At 46.9% G+C, this 23040-nt stretch overlaps 1 protein-coding gene across 1 annotated transcript in view; it reads left to right on the top strand.

Annotated features, from left to right (window-relative positions):
- The first annotated feature begins 6358 nt into the window (after positions 1-6358).
- Positions 6359-23040, top strand: part of Smad1 (SMAD family member 1) — a 65129-nt gene continuing 48447 nt past the window's right edge. Inside the window, exon 1 of the mRNA XM_051168521.1 lies at positions 6359-6566. The gene's annotated coding sequence lies outside the window, so the exon portion shown is untranslated. The remainder of the gene's footprint in view (positions 6567-23040) is intronic.

Raw genomic sequence — 23040 nt, 5'->3', positions numbered from 1 at the left:
ACATCACAGACTGTTGTTCTTGCCCTTGGTTGCCCCCAGATGTGGAAGGTAAGTCCCTGTTGCTGAAGAAGGGACTGAGGCAGGCACAGCTCTGTGAGTTCAAATCCAGCCTCCCAAGTGCTGGGGAAAGGCGTGTGTCACCATACCCAGCACAGGAATAAATTTTGAAAGCTGGATTTTTTTTTTTTTCCTTCTAGACAGAGTCTCTCTGTGTATCCCTTGCTGTCCTGGAACTCTCTTTGTAGACCAGGCTAGCCTTGAACTTGCGGAGACCTGCCTACCTCTGCCTCCCGAGTGCTGGGACAGCTGGAATTATTTTACACCGTGTGGTACGCTTGAGTCAGGTTATCCCTGAACTTAGAAAGGTGGACTGTCTTAGTGATATTGGGACTATGGAAATCAGAGGCTGTCTCTGGCCATGTTTGACTCTTACTGGAAAAATGGTGGTGCATGCCTTTAATCCCAGCACTTGAGTGGCAGGGGCAGGCCAAGGCCAGCCTGGTCTAGAGAGTGCATTTCAGAGCTATACAGAGAAGCCATGTCTCAAAATAACCAAAAACAAACCAACAACAACAACCACAAACAAACAAACAAACAAACAAACAAAAAACATAAAAAGAGAAGAAGAACGACCTTTAAATGACTTGAACAGAAATGTAAACAGCTTTATGTACGGAACTTCCAACGTACTTGCAAGAATGCTGAGCCTTCCCTAACGGAATAATAGAAGCCACCATAGAGGGACGGGCCTGGACCATTATGTAAGGAAGAAGGGGTTGCACCTCAAAAGTTCACTTAATTAATCGTTAATAAATTTGACTCATGAGTCAGAAACAACTGATGAAGGGCTGGGAGGGGTTGGGGGTGGGGTGGAGCCTCCCTAGCAGGAAGCCCTGGTTGCTTGCTTGATTCTGGTGTGCTGGTAAATGTTTAACAACTGGCTTTCCAAAGAGAGCCAGAAGGACCTTAGCTCGTGGTGTTGTCGGTTTTGTTGTTGCAGACATTCCTGTCATGAGTAACTTCTACAACTCGGTGTGTTAAAAATGTTTACAAAAGCTGAGCCTGGGGACATGGGTTGGTGGGTTAGTGTGCTTGCTGGGCAAGAGGATCCGGCTTTGAATATCACCATCCATATAAAGCCTGGCATGGTGGCACATGTAGGTAACCGCAGCACGGTGTGTGTGTGTGTGTGTGTGTGCCATAGAGCTCACTGGCCAGCCAACCTAGATGAAAGGACGAGCATTAAATTCACCGAGAAAAACTGTCACCAAAACAAAACAAACAAACAAGGCAGAGAATGATAGACATCTAACTGTGATTATGATATGTAAGGACATTTGAACAAACACATGAGCACACATCATCAACACATCCCCGCCCCCCCACACACACACCGCCTTCAGGGATGATGAGCCAGTGCAAGCCTTCTGAGCAGATTGTTGCTGTATCTAATTTCACCTTCTTCCTCACAGGGACCATGTAACCAGACTTAAAGGGCTGGGCACTTCCCTGCCTTCCTCGTGGATAGGAAAGAGCAGGGGAGAGCTGCGGTCAGTGAGTGTGGGCAGAGGTGGTAGGAGCGGTGGCAGCCACTCACAGGTGGTACTGAGTAGTGAGTGTCTTCCGTAAAGGGGGTTTAGGCTCAGATCACCTCGCCGACTGAGGCTGAAGCAGGCATTTTGTAGCTAGCCATGAAGGAAAAGCCAAGGGAAAGGCAGAGGGCTTCAGTTTAATGACCTTGAGTTGTCTCACAGGTCCTGGAATTATCCCATGGGTCTTTAAGCTGTGGCTTATTTAGGCTTTGGGTTACAAGTAGGCAGCTGCCCATATAGACAGAGCTCTCATATACATTTAAAAAAAAAAAAAAAAAAAAGCAGGCAAAGTCAGGTTTAGTCCATTATCATCAAGGCGGGAAGCATGGCAGCATGCAGGCAGACATGGAACTGGAGGGGCCCACTCAAGCTGCATGCAGCCTACTGTCTCAGTGGGCGTGGCTTGAGCTTATATAAGGCCTCAAAGCCCCCCCCAACAGTGACACACTTCCTCCAATAAGGCCACACCCACTCCAAGGCCACGCCTCCTAATAGTGCCACTCCCTATGGGCCTGTGGGGACCAATTACATTCAAACTACCTCATCGCTCAAGCCTGTCTTTCTCAAACTGCTCTCCAGCTTTGGGAATGCCCCTCAACTCAAGAAACTCACAAAGCCCACTAGAGACTGCCAACCCACTGACCTACCATCTTCCCAGCATTTCACCATCTCTCTTTGCGCCTCACTGCCCAGTTCCTTGTAGCCACGCCCCCGTCTATGCTCTCTAGTGTCTGACTTTCGTTCTATTGGGCTCACCTGCAAAGTACCCCCCCTCCCGCCCCCTCGATTGCGTGAAGTTCAGCCTGGCCTCCTCCTGCTTTAAAGTTATGATTGCTAACCTCAAATGGGTACTTAGCAATGTGGCCTGGTACGCCCACCACAATTCCGCACTTCCTGCGCTTTCTGACTCTCAGGAGATGACGCCTTAGGACGCTTTCTCTCTTCTGGCCTCCCAGCCACCCTCTCCATTCTCAGAAAGCTGCCCCGGGTCAGTTCATAGAGAGAGGGAAGCAGAAAGAGCCCGTCCTGGGGCTCACACCCGTGCAAGCCACCAGCCTGGTGCATCTGAACCTGCCTGCTGTTGTTTCTGTCTGCACCACTGCTCTGGCTTCTGATCGGCCATGAGTCTATGAAGTGGACTTGCTCTTTCCTCTGCTGGGAGGGTCGGAAACTGTTTTGGTCAAGGTTTTCAAGAAGCACGGAATAGGATGAATATATGCTGTGAAAGGAATTTATTAGATTGGCTTACATGAAGGACTAGGTAATCCAGCCAGGCTCATAAACAGGAGAGAGAGAGAGAGAGAGAGAGAGAGAGAGAGAGAGAGAGAGAGAGAGAGAGAGAGAGAGAGAGAGAGAGAGAGAGAGAGAGAGAGAGAGAGAGAGTGTCCAGTAGCCGCCAGTCCACAAGGCTGGATGCCTCAGTGGTCCCAGTGTGTTGCTAAAGGTTTGGAGGAGTGCTGGTATTCAGTCCACGTCGGAGGGCCAAAGAGGCAAGGCTCTGATTGCACCGAGGAGTGGAGGGAGGCAAAAATGCCAAACCAACCAAACAAGAACCAAACTAAGCCGGGTGTGGTGGCAACACACCTTTAATCCCAGCACCCACCAGACAGTGATAAGTGATGGGTGTGGGATGGAGGGGTAGGTAGGAGTTTCAGACACTGAGCAGGGAAGCTCTCACTGAAACATGCATGACAGGAGTGAGGGGATGGGATAGCAAAGCTGTCATGGACATGGCTGGGAAGGGCTGCCCAGGGAGGTAACGGTGAGCCACTACGACGGAGGTGGAGCTGTGTCCAAATCGTTCTGCAAGATGGAAGTGGCCAGGATGACCTGAAGAGAACAAGAGGGACAGACCAGCTGGAGTGGGAAGGGATGTCACGGAAGGTCACTCATGCATGGCCTCTACACATGCTAAGGCTGTTACTCTGAGCGAAGTGGGAAGCCAGTTTTTTAAAAAATAAAATAAAATGACTTTCATGGTGGCGCACGCCTTTAATCCCAGCACTCGGGAGGCAGAGGCAGGCAGATCGCTGTGAGTTCGAGGCCAGCCTGGTCTACAACGTGAATCCAGGATGGCCAAGGCTACACAGAGAAACCCTGTCTCGAAAAACAAAACAAAACAAAACAAGACTTTAATAGTGAGGTTAGTCAGAACTTACCACTGTCTCAAAAATGCCCTTTTTGAAGGACTATCCACTTTTTTTTATTACCACTTAAAGAAATAACTTGCACAAGGTAAAATAAAAATTTATAGTGTGTATAATATTAGTAATTATCATTTAGGGACACTAGGGGTACACTAAGAAAGGCCATCTGTAGTTTTTATAAATTATTTTAATGAACAATTATATAATGACAGTGAGTATCTCCCCTCGAGGAGTTTTAATTTATTTTTATTGTATGCACATGCGTGTTTTGCTGGCATGTGTCTGTGTATCATGCGCATGCCTACTGCCTTCAGAAGCCAGAAGAGGGTGTTGAATCCCCTGGAACTGGAGATACAGCTGTGAGCTGCCATGCAGGTGCTGGGAGTTGAAGCCAGGTCCTCTGGAAAAACAGTCAGTGCTCTTAACTCCTAAGCCATCCCTCCAGCCCTCCCTTTAGGATTTAAACAAAAATCACACACTGCCTTTAGTTGCCTGTCCCCCCATCCCTTTTTAAAAACAGCTTTATTGGGAGAAAATTCACAATTGTTTATTGCAGTCATTTAAAATATGCAACTCTATGGCTTTTTACTATATCCATACAGTTGTGTAACTATCAGACTTCATTATTAATCTTATTTTGAGTTCATTTACCACCCTGCAACCTTTGGTGATCACCTCAGGTCCCGCAATCCTGCACCCCCAACACTCAATCCCAGAAAAGTTTCTGTTCCCACGGATTTGTCTCCTGTGAACATCTCCCATGGATGAAGCAAATGCCATGTGGTCTTTCTTCCTTTGCTTGGCAGAATGCCTGCTGTTTGGTTGCTTATATCTTGTCGTTGACACAGGTCTCATGCAGTTCTTGTTGGCCTCGAAATTACTATATAGCCAAGGATGACCTTAAACTTTTGATCTTGCTCCAACCTCAAGAGCCTGCGATTACAGGCGAGCATCATTCCACCTGCCTTATTCTGCGCCAAGGGTCAAACCCAGGGCTCTCGTTCCATCTGTGGAGAGAGGAGCTGTGCTCCGTTCCTTCCTATGGCTGGCTAATGTTCCTGAGAGGCGTGCTGCCCCATTCCTTCCCAAGGCTGGCTAATGCTCCTGAGAGGCGTGCTGCCCCATTCCTTCCCAAGGCTGGCTAATGTTCCTGAGAGGCGTGCTGCTCCATTCCTTTCCCATGGCTGGCTAATGTTCCTGTGTGTGGATGTACATCATTCTTTTCATCAGTGGAGGCTCTGTAGAGGGTAGGGGAGTGACTCGGTGGCCTTAAACCAGACCCACTCCAGCTGCTGCATGAGGGACCAGAGAACAACCAACTATGTTAAATGCTGCTTTTAAGGAAAATAAGAAGAGATCCAAGAATTGACCAGTAAGTGCTCAAATAGTTTAATGAAGAAAGGAATTTAATTAGCAGAAATATTCTTCTGTATAATTTATAAATGGTATTTTATGGGTTTATGGGATTTGTTGCATTTCCTTTGAATAATTAAATATGGAATACAGATATAATACTTAAATAATTAATAAGAATTTTAAGTGGAATGCTAGGCATGTAAAGGTACAGGAGTAATTGGAGAGTATCATTAATTTGTAGTGGCCTTTGGTATTCCTTTGTATTGCTGGTAATGATTTTTTTTTTTAACTTTTTTTGGTTCGTGGGGCATTTACTCCTAGAATAGTTCTTCATTGAACATAACTCAACATTATGATAATTGTCCAAGATTTAATGCCAGTTTCCAGAAACTGACCAAGGGAAAAGGTGATTGTTTTGTGTGTGTGTGTGTGTGTGTGTGTGTGTGTGTGTGTGTGTAAACATATCAGGAAGATGTGAGCTCATTTTTTTGTGGTTATTTTGTTTGTTTGTTTGTTGCACCAAAATTTTACAATATTAAAAGGCTATTTCCTAGTTCAAGGCCAGCCTGGGCTCTACAGCGAGATCCTGTCTCCAAGTCAACAGGCAAACAAAGGGGTTGGGGGTGAAGCCCAGCTCCCTCCCCCCTTCTCTTTCTGAGACAGGGTTTCTCTGTGTAGCCTTGGCTGTCCTGGACTCGCTTTGTAGTCTAGGCTGGCTGAAGCTCAGTTGTTAATAAATAAAACTATGTGGTATTGCAGACCTGTAATCCCAACACGTAGGATGTTGAGGCCGGAGGAACAGAAATTCAAGGTATTTTCCCCCTAAAAAAGTGAGTTCGGGGTCATCCTGGGCTACAAGAGCCCAGGTATCAAACACACAAATGGCTTCTGTCATTTGATGGAGCAAGGGTACATCCTGGAAACAAATGCATCTGCCTAGCTGAGGTTGGTGTCATCAATAACAGTAGTTAACAGGCCACTCAATCTGGGGCTCACGCCACTAGGAAGACCTGTAAATCACTGGGTCAGTGATTGCAGGGCCTTTAAAAGACATTTTTTAGGACGGCTGGGTGGGCTCGGTGGTTGTGTTGGGGAACATTTCAGAAAATAACACAGGCTTTGGAACTTGACTGGCAGCTAGGCAGGGACTGCAGAGTCGGAGGCAGGCTCCAGCCCGGAATTTGGAGAGGATCCCTAGACGGCAGCGGGCGCGCGCGGTGCGCGTGTGAGCGAGGGCGAGCGGCGGGCGGGTTGTGCGCCGGGTATTGGCAGGCGGGCTGTGGAGGCTGGGCGGTTCCGACTGCCTGACGCCAGCGCGACCAGATCAATCCAGGCTCTGGGAGCGAGCGGGCGCACCACGGCGAGGCCAGGGCCGAGGCTCGGGGACGGCGGCTGGGAGCAGAGCGGAGCGGAGCGCGGGACCCGGCGCCCGGTCTCGTGCGTCCCCACTGATGGGCGCGCCGCCGAGCCGGTAAAGCCGAGCATACCCGAGCTGATTCGAGAGGGACTTGTCCTGTGCTGCATGGGGCACACGGGGACAGAGACCAGCTTTGGGGGGGGGGGGAGATCGGGGACTGGCTCCCGGGGGCATCCGGGACGGGCTACTGGGAGGATTGGGGACGGGCTCCGGGAGGATTAGGGGTGGGTTCCAGAGGCGATCTGGGACGGGCCCCCGGGAGAATCCGGGACTGACTCGGGCAGCCGCGCTAGGGGAATCTCAGGCGAGCTCCCGGACGCGGTGCCCCCCCCAACCCCCATGATGGCGCCGCGCGGCCGCGAACCTACCGCCAGATCTCCTCTCCCGTCTCCCCGCGCCTTTGTCGGGCGTGTCCAGTTCTCCCGGGACCCCTGTTTCGCATCGGGCCGCAGCCCCATTGTGTCCCCGCCCGGGCCTGCAGATCCTCGCGGGGACAGCGCTGCGCGCAACTAGAGTCTCCCTGGATGGAAGCGCGCGCGCCCTTCGGGGTCCCCAAACAGCCTTGTTTTAGGGATCGAGGTTAAGGAAAGTTCGCAGCGCAGTTCCCTCTGATTTATTCAAAGGTCTGGCGGCCTCGCTTCTCCCCCCCCCCTTCCGCCTACACCCCCTGCGTCGCCCAGTGTCGCCTCATTCCTTTCCCTTTACCGGATTCGATTGCCTCACTGCGCGTTCCGAGCGCCGGGAACAACTGTTCCCGTCCGGACCGTCTTTGTTAGTGTTTCAGTCGCGGGGTGGGGGCGGTGGGCGTGAGAGCGCGGGCCGGTGCGGCCGCTTTGCAGACTGCGTACGAAGGCTGCGGGGGACAGCGTCTTCCCGAGGTGCTTTGAGAAGCCTGGGGGGACCACCGCCGGCTACATCCCGATCCTGTGGTAGTCGGGGCTTTTGTTTATTCGGAGGTGCATGCGGGTTTTTTGGTTTTTTGTTTTTTTCTAAATGAACGTTACAAAATAATCCAGCCAAGAGCCCCAGCCCGTGCCACAGCCATCTAAGAGCATCGTTATAGAGTGCGTTTTGTCATCCTCCCTCTCCCCGTCTCTCTTTTTCCCTCTCTCTTGGGTTCTTGGGTGACATCTGAAGTTTTCAAAGCAGGGACCGGGACTGAAAGGAGTTGCTTGGTTTATGTAATGTCTTCCTGTTGCTGGAGTGGAATCACAGCATGCCCTTTACAACATTTCTCGCTCTAAGGGCCTGTGGTGGATAACATGCCCACACCTCGGCACAATGAGAAAGCTGTTCCCTAACCAGCTTCGTTTCTCATCTTGTTTATAATTTACCACTTTAAGTTGTACCGGAAGCAGGTGAGCTGTGCTGGAACAATTCACAAAGAGTCGAGGCAGGGGCGATGTTCACTGCCCTTGCTTTCAATTGGTGCAGATGTTTTTGCACCAGCGTTACTATGATGTAGGTGTCGGGCCTGTATAGGCTGTATGACTTACGTGTTTGCCCCCTCCTTCCCTGCTTTGCTCGTTTCAGTTACATATTTCTGTGAAGGTGAGGTACCATTTGTGTAATTCTGCATTTCGTAGGAAACTGTAAACCAGGGTCCTGGAGAGATGATTTTTCTGAGTCTGGGGATGCCAGAGCCTACCGAGGCCGATCGGGTTTCTTCGGTGGATGGGGCTTTGCCCTTGCTTTAATTTTGACCCTTGCAAGCATAGGTAGTAACCCTATACAGTCTTCCCTTTGCAGTACTCTCTAGCTGTCTACCCTAGCAGAGATGGTGGCCTCTATTTTGGAGGAAATGACAGGTTTTTTTGTTTTTGTTTTTTTTTGTTTTTTTAGGCAATTAAAAACATGCTAAACTCTTGTGCGTCTCGGGAGTTTAAATTCCTTCTCTGGTAAGTTCCTGTGAACATGAAGAGGTAGCAAATCTTGGGTTCCCCAGCCTCACATCTTAGTTAACAACGAAATTTCGGTTTCTACTCTTGATTCCCAGCGATTCTGGGCTCAAGACGAAATGCAGTGAGTGACAGGGGGATTGGAAGAAGAATAAACCCCAATGTAATTAGATGGGGGTAGTTAAGCTGCAGTCGCCTTACATAATCAAGACCCAGTTGTGTGTGTATAAAAGATCTCATTTGTGTGGTCTTACGAGGCTAATGGAGGCATCTCCGAGACTTTATAAATAATGTAAGTTGTGTATAACGTAGAGTCTCCAGAGAGGCAGAGAGAGCATCATTACCAGCCTTTTCGGCCTGCTTGAGATCTTAAATTGATTTACAGCGCTGAACTGTGCAAAATGATACATCAGGCTGACATGGGGTCAGCCCGTAAAAGTCTATGATGTCAGCCTATTAGTTCAGTCATCATAATTAAACCGTATTATAGGGGCAGCTAAGCAGGATATGGGTGGCGCGTGGATTTTGTTTATAATGGAAATGGGGAGATGGTCAAGAACCCCAGTGTTTCTACAAGAGGGCAAAGTGTTTTGAGCTTTGATTTCTTAGCGGGGGAGAGGAGAGACAAAGTAAGTGACGGTGGCGCTGCATCTGGTTAAGGATGTAGCTTTTTCATTTGATGCTTTGGGGTAGTGATAAGGACCTTGGCAGGTCTGGTCAATGTATCAAATGGTTCTTAGGACAACACCAATTTTAACGTGGCCTTCTGGATCCCCTGAGATGCCGGAGGACCGCACACTTCTTTGTTTCTGACCATTTATTAGCTGTGAAGCTTGCACTGTGTTGATAAGCGAGTCAACATGGCACAGCTTTTAACAGGTCATAGGTGCAAGGCTTCTGCTCGAGACGTCACAGCCCCTGCGGCGGGGGAGACCCTCTCTTCTGCTTAAGTTTTATGAAATGTATCCGATTTAGACACGCTGCCTGATAAGGTAGAAATAATGTTGTCTGTACAGCAAACCATTATTTATGATAGGACGTTGTCTTTAGCACTCACATTTCAAGCAGCCACGTGTGGCGGCCACGTTGAATGGGATGTGCGTGGGATAGTCCTTTCCTCACAGAAAGTTCTAGACTCTACAGTCTAGAGGGTTGACCCAGGACCTTCTTCTGTACAAATAACTGTTCTTCAGAAAGGCGGTTTGGAGTGACAGATGAAGACAGTGGGTAAGATACAGTTGGCTTCTCAGTAGATCTTATTTACCATCTGTCATTCAGTTCCATGATGTAGAGCAGTGGGTAGAGGGATATTGTTGTGGTTTTATTTTATTTATTTATTTTTTCCTTTCTGAATTTTCACTGTGTGCCAGGCATTTTTATGGTGGTTATAACCAATTTAAGCTGGAACTCCCCGGAAGGTTGTTAGCGCCATCTTACAGGTAATGAAGCTGAGGCAGAGCGAGTGCGTTGCGTGAGGGGGCACAGCTAGCAAGCTCTGGTTTACACTCTACGCAGGGATGTGAATCAAGCAACCCAGTTGGACCGTGAGCCTCAGTCTTAACTCTGTTTTCTGTTTAGAGCAGGGCTTCTTAAATTTTTTTCCTCTTGAACTCTCATGCCCAAGAAGTTTGTCCGTGACCCTGAATATACAGGTGTTTGAAATAGGTCTACAATTCAAATACTCACTGATAATAAATCATAAAGGAATATGCATTGTGAAAGGCCGATGACCTGAGTTTGACTCTAGAACCTACACAGTAGAAGGAGAGAACTGAATCCCACAAGTTGCCTCTTACCTCCCTAAATAAATGAAATATAAAGACATCTGGGATTTATTTAAAGATAGTTCTTTGGTAATACATCTCTAATTTCCCCACTTTCTAAAGAGGAAAGTAAATTGGCTAATTAACCAGATGGATGGTCTCGTTTGTTCATTTTACATTAAAACTGGCATGATGGCGCACGCCTTTAATCCCAGAACTCGGGAGGCAGAGGCAGGGATATCTCTGAGTTCAGAGGCCAGCCTGGTCTACAGAGTGAGTCTAGGACAGCCAGGGCTATTACACAAAGAAACCCTGTCTTGAAAAAAACAAAAACAACTGGCTGGCTATTTGACAGTACAGGGCATGGAGCCTCTTAGAGCTGTCCAGGGCTGATTGATGCTTTGACTTTCTAATTTGTCAGTGCTGAGAATGCCACTTCAACCTAGGTGTGTGGTGCGGAGTGGTGGAAGTGTGTTTAGGCCTGTTTTAGAGATTATTGGGGATCTAATCTGCTATTACCAAGTCACATTCATTAGACATTTTTTAAAACTAGAGCCAGCAGCTCCAACATTAATTTTTGTTTTTATTTTAATTTTTTAGAATCAAACGTTCTAACAACACAGCCCTGGGATACTAGATTTTAATACATGCTGAGGGGTGCTGTAGGGAAACATTGAAAGTTTTGCTTTCCAGAATTAAACTATTACTTTAAAGAAAAAAAATCCAAAACCCAAGCATTGATTTGTGTGTGTGAAGGGGGAGAGTGCACAACGCAGGAAGGCTAAGGACAACCTGATGCGGTCTGCTCTCTCCTTCACTTTATGGGCTCCAGGAATCACGCACAGGTTAGCAGGCCTGGCTATAGATAGGCGCCTTTACCCACCGAGCCTTCTTGCTGTACCAAGGCATTGCCGTTCTATAAGAGTTGAAATTTTGGTGTCTGTAGTAAAAAACAAAAAACAAAAACACACAGACACCCCCCACACACACACACACACTGCATTTCATAACATATGATAGTCTCAAATTTGAGCTGATGACATTCGTGTTTCTGTGTGGCATGAGGGTATGGGCAGTGCGAAGCATGCACATTTGCATGTTGCAGTCCAAAACTGCAGTGACGTCGTACGATATGGCAGAGGATGCCAGAAACACCTCAGATTCATTATGCGTTTGATTTTGAATCATTTGGCCGATGCACGCTGCCCATTTTCTTTGAGACCCGCAGGTTCACTTCCGCTGGGATTTGGAATACGCAGTAGGCTTTGTGGCCAGGGTTCTGCTTTCCATTTTAGGCCTTTTGTCAGATTCATTCTGTGTCTTCCTCTTTCGGGGGTGGCCTTCTCCCACCTCCCCTGTTTAAAAGAGAGAAACTCACGTTCATACTTTTTTGGTTTTTCGAGACGGCGTTTGTCTGTGCATCCCTGGCTATCCTGGACTCGAGTTGTAGACCAGGCCGGCTTTGAACTCAGGGATCTGCCTGCCTCTGCCTCCCAGGGGCTGGGATTAAAGGAGTGCGCCACTGGGCCTTCATGTGTCTGTGCTGCTATTGAAGAAAGTCTAGGTTATCTGTCCCATCAGAATTGCTCTGCTTCCCCTGAGCAGCTAAACACAGTGGCTTGAGATAGGCATAAGAAGAGTTCATTTCGAATTCCTTGGGGTCTTTTTTTTTTTTTTTTAAGCATGGGTGTCAGCTTTGGTAGAGAGCCTCACAGTTCACTTGCTCTTAACTCTTTTGGAGAAAGGGTCAGAGCTGAATAAGGGTCTGACGGCAGCGTCTGTTCCTACATCTTTTTTTTTTTTTCTGCTTTCCCATCCAGACATCTTGATGTGCACTGGTGAGTTGCTGCGGGAGGCCTTGTGCTTCCGGGCGGAGTACACTGTTTGACTTTGAGACTGTCTTGCCAGGTGCTTCGGAGACCACAGATGCTTATTGTTAAGCATTGCCTTAAAGAGTTTCTAATCCAATTGGCTTCCACCAAGCTGGGCACTCTGAGGCCAAGCGACGTTACCTGGCTTGTGTTATGTATCCCATCGAACTGATTGAAAGAGAAAGGCAGACCCGAATCCTCTGAGTACGTACGGAAGTTTCCTGTTGTGATCGGTGTTCCCGGGGGGGCATCGGGTGAGCATCTCCTGGATCATTGTGGGGAGGGGAAGAAAGAAGAATTTTTTTTTGGCATAATGATGTTTTTATACCTAACATTGTTTGAGCTAAGGAGCAATTAAACCTGACAACCATAGAGAAATGCTTGCTTTATACAGATTAAAATTGATTTTTTTTTCATTCTAGAAATTGAAAAGAAAAACCCCATGTCTGATTTTATCAGTGGGATCTTATTAGAAATGGGTGACCTGAAGTTGTACAAAGTACAAGTTAAACCAGACAGTCGTAACGTACTGAGGGATACATGAGGTTCTCCTTTTCCCTCTCGGACCATTATACTCCTCGCTGAAAGCTGAAGTTGGGAGTCTTTAAGGAAGGGACTAGGTGGGTAGTAAGAGAGAGTGGAAAGGCACGGGAAGAAAAAGGGCAATTTAACTATAAAATGATGGGAGAAATATAAGTCAAAATGATGTTGAGATTGGTGAAATGTCTTGAATATTTCTGTGGTCTTACAATTTTGGTGCCAAGATTGCAAGATACGTTTTGGAGACTCCTAGGCACATCTCTTCTGCAGTGCAGTCTTTTCAGTCCGTGGTCCTTTTTGGCGTTATCTGGTTGTAGACATATTTAGTTGAATCTAGCCATCAGTGATCTGATTTGTAGCAAAAACGCATGAAGTCTTTTCAGCAATTACTTAGCTCTGCAACTGCTTCCCTTAAGGAAAGAGACGGAGCTAGGAAGCGTAATACTGTAACTACTTCAGGTCCAAACCATGCTTCCAGGGCTGGGCTGAGAAGGGGCACAGCTAGTCCACAAAGCAGCCTCGCAGACACAAGTAGCATCTCCAGGGCGTTCATTTGCATAAAGGATGCTGTCCTTCCCTCGAGAAGAGCTTAAACTTCATGAACAGTTCACACTTCGGTGCCTACATCCGTTTTGGGTAGTGTAGCCGCTCAGCTTTGTACTCTTCCATTATAAACTAAAACCAAGGCTTGAGGACTGGGAAGAGAGCGCCAGCCCCCGTCAGGCTCCAGGGGTCTTGCCTGCTGAGCCTCCCGTGTCTGTTTTCTGTGTGGTTCCTGGCGTCTGAGATGTTTCTCTTTGAAGAACCACATCTGTGGTGTGGGAAATCAGTGGTGGTGGCTGTTCCTCCTCCTCCTCCTCCTCCTCCTCCTCCTCCTCTTCCTCCCCTCATTATTATTGCTATCAGAGACACGCCTGAATTGAAAGAAAACACCTAACACACAACCATTAATTAAACACCCATATGTTTCTTAGCTCAGGGTATCAAAGTATCTTCATGGTCATATTTGGGAAGGAGAGACATGTTCGTTCAGAAACACGTTCTTACAAACCAGCGTTTTGAATGCTTTACTTAGTTTTCTTTAATTTTGGGGCTCCCTTGCTATATTTTCTTTCTTACAATCTCAGGTAGGTTTAGGGCCTAGCTGTTGAAACTGTCCGTTCTTCCTGCTGTTTGCAGGATGTGTGGGTTCTTTATTGTCTGTGGTTTCTTTACTGTGTGCCTCTGCAGAGGAGAAGGTATTTCAGACCTGTACAGCCATTTTCCCTTTCAGTTTCAAACACCACAAGAAGAAAAAAAAACTAGCTAATTATCTTCAGCTACTATAATTAGGCATTAAATTAAGTCATCCACTTAGTTAAATGTACGTTCTTTTATTTGTTTACATTGAAAGAAAACTTTTTTTTTTTTTTTTTAATGGAAAAGGGATCTGAGCTTCTTATTTGGTGGTTTTTGGTGTAATGTTGTAGTTAGTGTATTTTTTTTTTTTTTTTTTTTTTTTTACAGTACAGTAATTCATGAGAAGACATAAAAATGAAAGAAAAAGAATGATCAATGCTGTAAGAATTGTTATAGAGCAGAATTTAGTCTGGCAACTCATGTAGGACTCATGTGGGGTGGAAGTACACGGGGCTTGTGTAGGTAGGGAGCACAGCGGATCAGCAAGAGTGTGTGCTCCTGAAGTAGCCCCGTCCAGTGGAAATTCTGCTGTGGCATGGTGTCCTCATCCACCTCCCAGAGCCCTTAGCCGTGGGTGACCGTCGAGCACTGTATGTGGCCGATGCAACCTGAAGGGTGGCCTTTATTCATGCCCGTCGATATGTGCGGCAGGGTTTTCACTAGCAGTATATGGCTGCCAAATTGAGCCGCACACACTTAACTCATCAGTGAGCTGAGCTGTCTGACCTTGGTGGCCATTCCTGACAGAGCCTGAGAGAGGGTATAGGGGTGAGCGGGAGTTGAGATGTACATCTGAGGGCTTGCTGTGTGCCGGAAGGCAGAAGCATTGGGAAGTCACTGGGGGGAGGGAAAAAAAAAAACTTGGTCATGAGCTTGGACTTGGGCTGGATGCTGTATGCAGGATTTTTTTTTTTTTTTTTCCTTTAAGCTTTGTTTTATAACCCAGCACGGTGATGCACACCTGTAATCCCAGCACTCTGGGAGGCAGAGGCAGGTGGATCTCTGTGAGTTCGAGGTCAGTCTGGTTTACAGAGTGAGTCCAGGCCAGCCAAGGCTACACAGAGAAACCCTGTCTCAAAAACAACCAACCAAGAAGAAGCAACTGTACAAAAGATGTAGTGTGGGAGGAGTAGAGAAACCGGGATTCCATGGGACTCCAAAGTAGGCGCAGAGAGGGTGCGTGCCCGTCACTTGGGTTAAAGGGGAAAGGGCATAATTAAGGGAATGTAGTTGGGAGAGAGAATGAGTGTATTAAGAAATGAGAACTAGGGGGCTGGAGAGATGGCTCAGAGGTTAAGAGCACTGACTGCTCTTCCAGAGGTCATGAGTTCAATTCCCAGCAAGCACGTGGTGGCTCACAACCATCTCTAAGGTGGTCTGATTTCCTCTTCTGGTCTGCAGGTGTACATGCAGGCAGAGCATTGCATACATAATAAATAAATAAATAAATAAATAAATAAATAAAATTTTAAAAAAATGAGAACCAGATTCTTATACTCTGCTAGTCTCTTATTTATTTATTTTTAAATATGAGACTGTATAGAGAGGTTGAAGAAAAAGGCTAAGAGAGCAATTAAAGTGCGATTATGATCTAGAGCACAGATGACAAAGTACTGACGCCTGTAATGACCCGGTGAGAACCGGGTTATAGGGGGAAGCACCCCATCAGAGTGCCCACCAGCTTGTCCCCGACCTGCTGTTTGCCTGTGTTTAAGACCGTGCCCCAAACATTGTAACTTTTGGAAAACTACTATTAGCGTGTGATTCTTCCTCACCAAGAGAAAAACAGAGCCAATAGTGCAGCCTAAGGATTGCTAAAGAGATGTGTGTCTGTAGTTCATCTCATTTGAGGCCTTATGTCATGTCCTGCCAAGGAAAACCACCTGGCTAGTTAAAGACAGCGGTTTGGGACGCATACTCTCTGTGTAGCTTGGAGAAACTAAAACGGTGTGAAAATGTAGGAGTTGCATCTCTTCAGGGCCAAGCGCAGAGCACATGACAGGCTCAGTGCCGGACAAGCCACCCTAGGAGCATTCGGCTCTGGTGTTTCTACAGCTGAGAACGTTAACGAGGGCAGTGCCTCATCCCGTTTCGATGAGGTAGTGCTGAGGTGAGGAGCTCAGCGTTGGGAATCATAGAGAAAGAAATGGTGGAAAACCATTGTAGTAATTGAATCACAGGTGTAGTAATTGAACTGAGCGGCGATTCCCTTTTAAAACGATCTACATAAGTTACATTGCTCAAAGCCTTTAAGAATTAGTATTCTGAGTTCCTCCAAACCCGTTGCCCTTCCACTCCATACTGGGATTAAATCTATGTCTTCTGCTTATTTGTTCCTTTTACACCATTTACTACTGTTAATTTTTCTTTCCTACTCTGACAACGCATAATTAATTGAGATGAATTCTGGGATAGATTCTTACCGTCTTGGACAGGAAGAAGTTGGCATCTGGCAATCCGAGGGCGTTGCAAGTAGGTAACGGCTGAGCCTTCCATATATGGCTCCACGGGCAAAGGCCAGAGAAGAAAGATTTTATTGACATGACAAATGTCCTGTCAACGGGTATGCACCAAGTGTGCAGATAACCCGACAGCAGGTCTCAACAGTGTTACCTCTGCCATTAAGAACCTTCTAGACACAACAGGTGGCAAGCAGAGGTTGCAGGGAGGTGTACAATCCTTGTAAGCTCTACCCACTTGCTCCACAGTAGCCTGTTTCTTCCATGAGAGGTCTTGGGGCCAGGGGTCACCTCACTAGAATTTCACGTTTCTGGCCCAGTTAGGGTTCCTGCACATGCACACTGCTCAGTCAGCTGGCAGGAGTAATGAGCCTTGAAGACACCAGTCTGCGCTAGCACATTTTGAAATGGGCTCCTCTTATACCTCCGTTGTGGTATTTGATTTCACAGTGGCATTCACTCCTTTATGTGAGATCTAATGATGTGTTTGAATATGGCTTTAATTGTCAAGACAGACTGGTCAAAGCAAGAAAGCACCCCCCCCCCCCCCCACATCCCATGTCACAAAATCTCAGAAGGCATCCAAATTTAATCTCCTGATTTTTTTGTTAGGGATAATAGTGGCCAGGGATGTAAACTGGCTTTTTTAAAAATAGATTTTTATTAATTTATTCATATTACTTATCAATTGTTATCCCATCTTTTGTATCCTCCCATTCCTCTGTCCCTCTCATTTCCCCCTACTTCCCTCCCCCATGTCTGTGACTGAGGGGGACCTCCTCCCCTGTATATGCTCATAGGGTATCAAGTCTCTTCTTGGTGACCTGCTATCCTTCCTCTGAGTGCCACCAGGCCTCCCCATCCAGGGGACGTGGTCAAATATGAGGCACCAGAGTACGTGTGAAAGTCAGTCCCCACTCTTCACTCAATGGTGGAGAATATCCTGTCCATTGGCTAGATCTGGGTAGGGGTTCGAAGTTTACTGCACGCATTGTCCTTGGCTGGTGCCATGGTTTGCGCAGGACCCCTGGGCTCAGATCTACTCATCATAATGTTGTTCTTGTAGGTTTCTAGGACCTTCTGGATCTTTCTATTTCCCCTAAACCGGCTTTTCATACATTGCCCAGAGGGGGTCTGCTGGTAGTGGACAGGATCCTGACCCAACTGGATCAAATTCTGCCGTGCCCCAGCATAAGGTGCCTGCATAGCTACTAGACCGAATTTGTTCATCTTCTCACCGTCACCTGTAAGTGACCTGAAAAATATTTCTAACATGAAGGGGAAAGCTTGCCTATCTTGCCTGTAGGCTCCGTTGCCGGTGGGCCTGAGGCCTTTTAAGTCAGAACGATGAGGGACATGAAGAGGGACATGAGTTGGTGTGCACTGGCCAGATGTGTCACTCAAACACTTTGAGCTAAGTTGGACAGGAAGACTGAATGTTGAGATGCTAATTTTGTTAGTTATAGTGGCTTTTCTCCTGTGTGTGTGTGTGTGTGTGTGTGTGTGTGTGTGTGTGTGTGTGTAGGTCTAGGTCTAGGTCTACAGACAGCTTTTGGAAATCAGTTCTTACCTTCCACCTTGTTTGAGGCATTACCGTATTTGAAGTAATTGATGTTTCTGTTTGTTTTTGTGGGGTGGAGGGTAGGGTGGTGGTGGCGGTTGGTTTTTGGTTGGTTTGGTTTTTTGAGACAGGGTTTCTCTGTGTAGCCTTGGCTGTCCTAGACTCACTTTGTAGACCAGGCTGGCCTCGCACTCACAGCCATCCATCTGCCTCTGCCTCCCGAGTGCTGGCTTGATGTTTCTGTCTATGCACTGCTTATTCCAATATAGCTGGTCTGTGAGCTTCCGAGCAATCCTCCTGCCTCCACTTCTCACCATGGGAATGCTGGGGTTGTGGGTGCACACTACCACATTTGGCTTTTCATTTGGGTTCCGGAGATGAAGCCTGCCAGGCAAGCACTTTTACCCGCCGAGCCACTCCCTGGCCTGGTAGCTTTTCTTTTGGAAATTAGACATGACCCCACATCCAAGCTCAGGCCAGTTGGTGGTGTGTGGCCTGCTGTCTCATCTGTTAACAGCTTCCTGTTTTGTAGTTGCCCCTTGCAGGCTATGCAGTCTCGACTAATGAATAACAGCCTGTTGGGTTTAGATAGTTTGTTTAGTTTGCCCAAGTTTGAAGGAGTCTTTGGTAGATTTTAAATGTCTTTTTGCTAATTGGAAAGAAAAAAAAAAAAAAAAAAAAAAAAAAAAAAGAACTTATCCAAATGATTGGCACAGAAAGTAGATGCCGTTTATTTGTTCTTGAAGAGAGTGTCATCAGATTGTCTGGGATGAGATGGTCCATGCTTCAGGACAACCTCCTTCCTAGAGGGCACTATCTTGTGTTGGTTTTTTTAAGTCAGCATGAGCCAACTCAACCAACACTCTATGCATTTCTACTTGGCCTCCTGCGCAAGGCTGTGCCATGTGAGAGGGAGACCAAGTGTGTAGTTTCAGTCCAGCTGGTAGGAAGGCTGCACGGTAAGTAACAGGAGAGGCCGCGTTATAAGCTGTTGTTTAATATTTTGTGGCTGAGTTTAAAGGCCGTTCACGTATGCTTGGCGTAGCCTCTCAAAAGCCAAGGGATTGGGAAGGAAATTTGATACAATTGGTAGGGTGTTCTAAAGTGTGTGTGTGTGTGTATGTGTGTGTGTGTGTGTGTGTGTGTGTGTGTGTGTGTGTGTGTGTGCATACCATGTTGTGCCTATGGAAATCTAGAGGACAACATGAAAGGGTTGGTTTTCTTCTTCCTCTGTGTGACTCCAGATTGAGGTTAGGTCATCAGGTGTGGAAGCAAACACCCTTACCCGTCTCGAACCATCTTACCTATCTGGGAAACTGGTTCCTGCCACATAAGTTCTCTAGCAAGTTTCAGGAATGCCTGAAATGTATATTTATGCTTCAGCACGTCTTATTCAGTTCGATAAAGTCGGGATAAAGGATCATGAACACAGAACTTGGACGGAGGGAGCTTGTAACCCCGGGGAACAGCACAAACCTGCTCATCAAGTCTGGCCTCTGTTGTAATTCCTTTTATTTCGGTTATCATGTTAAGGCCAAGTTCCTTGAGGGTACTGCACGGTGTCTTTGTGATCTCTGTGTGAAAGCATCGTGGTTCCCACCTTGTCTGTTCCTCAGGGTCTCATCAACAGGCGCCATAACTGGAGTACTTGGCCCCTCCATAGGGAGCCCTGCACAGTCAGCAGTCCGCCCGACACACTGACTACGTGCAGAGTGCGTTCTTCCATTTTGATGTTTTTTTTTTTTTTAAAAACGTGTTAGGAAATTTGCCGGGTTGTGTTGTAAGTGCCTTGTGGGTATGAAGCATACCTGGCTTTCATGCTTGGTAGCTCGTGGCAGGGTGTAGGATAAGTCTTGAAGCCCATCAATTAAACACTGAGGACTCTTGCTCTGTTTTTCTTTAAGGAGAGAGGAGACAGAAAGAATGTGGAGCTGGAAAGATGGTTTCACAGGGGGAAAAAAAAAAAAACGAGCACTTACTGCTCTTGCAGAGTATCCAAATTTGGTTCCCAGCGCCTGCATCAGGGAATTCAGTCACCTGTAACGTGCGCTCTAGGGGATCCAGCGCCCTCTCTTGGTCTTTGTAGGCAGTGCACTCGTGTGCACGTACACATACACATAATTTAAAGAGAAAGGATGTGTGTATTCAACGTCATTCCCTCTACCCTAGCCGGAACCAGAAATCCCTCAATTTGAAGAATTAGCAGGGCAGTGAAGTAAAGCTCTGGAGGCCCCAGGTGCTTACACTGCAAAGAAAACAGGAGGTGAGATGTGGAAGAACAGTGCGTAGGCACCTGGCAACAGTCTGGGGCCAGAGCGTGGGGATTGCAGCTGACTTGTAGGAGCTAGAGGCCAAGGATGCATCTCAAGTGCTGTCCTGGTGGGCTGGGAAAATCTTGGAACAGGGAGGGCAGGGAGAGGAGGACGTGGAGGCAGGAGGATAACGGAAGTAGTGTCACTGGCTGGTGCCTGGCGTACTGCTGTCTCTCCACTCTCCCACCCCCACGCCCCCCCACTTCCTGAGAGTACCGACAGCATTGGGACATGCAGCTGTGTCTGTGCAAGGCTGTTACAGTATTTTTATCTTACTAAAATAAGATGCTTGAAAAAAATTCTTGGCTCAGTTTTTTTCACTTCTATGCTTGCTCAATTGGAAAAGTATTATCCCAGGAACAGGAAGTGAGCCAAGTAATTTTTTTTTCTTTCTTTCTTTCTTTTTCTTTTCTTTTCTTTTTCTTTTTCTTTCTTTCTTTCTTTCTTTTTTTTTTTTTTTTTTTTTTTTTTTTTTTTTTTGGTACTTTTATATTTTTAATAAAGGACCTGGAAAATAAAGATTTCAAATTATATGTATATGTGTGTGGCTGTGGGTGGGTGCATGTGTGCCATGGTGTACATTTGGAGGTCAGATTACAACTTTCAGGAGCTAGTTCTTTCCTTCCATGTTGGTCTCTGGGATCATGATTGGCAGCAAGCCCTCCAGCTGCTGACTAGTATTGCCAGCCGAGAAAATGAATTTCTAAGAGGGAGTTCAGTGTCCCACGGGCGGCTAAGAAGGGGATGCCAAGAGCGGCGCCACTGTGTGGACCATCGTCGGTGTGGCAGTCCCTGGTCTCGAAGCCCTGCAAATTGATGTGAACAGAACTTGGTCACGGCCATCCTGATCCAGCCTGGCATTTGTCCATGTTCTAAGGAGATGGAGCTGTACCAAGAAGGAAAAACAACAGCGACAGAAACACGTTAGGAAAGGCAGGGCTTGGCGGGATTAAGATAAAAGACAAAGCAAACCCTTCTGCTTCATTCATCAAGCAAAGGGGGCTGTTGTTGAGGAAGGAGGGGCAGCTGGGGCCCTCAACAGCATCCATTGGCCCACTGGCCACTCAGGTCTTAGTTTTGCAGCCTCCAAAGTAACGCAGACCGTACAAGATTCCCGTTGGGACGAAGGGAATTGGTGTCCGTGGCTGGCTGAGGGTCCCTTAACCTCCTTTGGGTTTCCACTGTAAGGGGCGCACAGCTTAGAATACGCAGGCAAGATGGTGGCCACGAAGAAACTGACAGCACTGCTTGTTCTGCTTGCACAGGTGTGTTCCTCCGTAGATAAGTAGCCCAGAAATGGCCCTGTGCCAGTCTCCAGTGTCCTCGCTGTGTGGCACAGGCTTCCTCCCTCCATACTGTGCAAGCTCATGGGTGATAGAGAGGCTTTTTCATTCTTGTTTTTGTTTGTTTGTTTCCTTGCTTTTGGGTCAGTGATGCGCCCTTTAGGGAGTTGTTCAGATAGGACGCTAACACTGTCCAGTGCTTGAACAGATACTGGAGAGAAACGGTTTGTGTGTGGTAAGTGTTACAGGGGAAGACTTACTCCAAGGCAGGAAGGCCTAGACTGTGGGACAGCCAGACCATTTGGTCTATGTTTGTGTATAGCTATAAGCTTAGTTTTTCTAAATATAGGTGGAGGGGACGCTCACTAACGGGACAGAAGCCACCACTCTCCCGTTTCCCTCCCGAAGTGGCCACATGTGTCAGCCTGTTCATGTGTGGAAGGTGTTAAGGTTTATCGTTTTTTCTGTGGGAGAGGGAAGTCCAGAGTTCATTCTCCACAGTCGGTTTTCCCAACTCAGAGACTGACTCTAGAAAAGAGACCGTCTGCTGTTGAAGATGTTTGGGTGACAGAGAAAATTTCCCCCTCTTTTCTTGGTGATAATTGCATGTGCTGAGAATCTTGGTGTTGGTGACCTGCTGGCAGAAAGAGGATTTAATGGGAAACAAACTTACCTCTCTATAATAGGCTGCCATTGTGTAAAGTTGAATTTTTGATCCTATAGCTGAACTGTCTAATAAAAGGATTCGTTTGCACCCTCTGTTTATCTCGGCAAGATCGTGGATTCTAAACTGGGCACAGGGATGGGAGCGTTTCTCTGAAGGTCCCAGTTGAGTGCTTCTTCAATTCCTTTCCTCTTTATGTGTGTGAAAAAATCAATTGCAGCAACCTGTTGGTCACAGCGCTGTCTGTCTTTGAAGCTATACACAATGAACCTTTTACCTACGTTCAGCTTTTATTATTGGGGTTTTAAACGTGATGCGAATCCCAATCTGCTAAGAGAAGTGGTTGACTCCCGCAGCCCCAGCTCAGACGTAAAGGCCACTCACCACCAACTTTCAGTTTTGTTTGTTTCCACTGACGTTCGCAGCGCTCACATGCCCTCTGTGCACAGACAACTTTTTGGTTTTTGTTTGTTTTGGTTTTTGTTTTTTTAAAAGAGTTTTTGAAGAGGTTTCGTGGGAGAGGCATGGATTTGTAGCACCTTTTAACTGAGAAATTAATTTTCTCATGTGATTCACATGTATCTTTTTTTTTTTTTTTGTATATATAGCAGTAACCACGTGTACCCAGTGTATTAAATCTGGTATTATTAAACGTCTGTGTTCTTGTTTGTTTGTTTTTTTGCGACAGGGTTTTTGTGTGTCACCCTGGCTGTCCTGGACTCATTTTGTAGACCAGGCTGGCCTCTAACTCACAGCGATCCGCCTGCTGCCTCACAGATCTTCACTGCCTCACAGATGTTCACTTGATGAACCTGCTTTCTTTCCTTTAGCTCTCTCAGCTCTCGTGCATTTCTGTCGCATCCTTTGCCAACTCTAGACCATTTCCACCACCCTTCCATCCTTGTCAGTCACTCATGGTCTCACTGTGCATTGGTCACCTCTCTCCTGACTTAGGTTTGAGACTCCTCCTCCCGTATTCAGTCTCTTGGTCACCATAA

Source organism: Acomys russatus, chromosome 26, assembly GCF_903995435.1.
Source record: "Acomys russatus chromosome 26, mAcoRus1.1, whole genome shotgun sequence".
Classification (NCBI taxonomy): Eukaryota; Metazoa; Chordata; class Mammalia; order Rodentia; family Muridae; genus Acomys; species Acomys russatus.
This window is presented reverse-complemented; position numbering and strand designations above follow the sequence as displayed.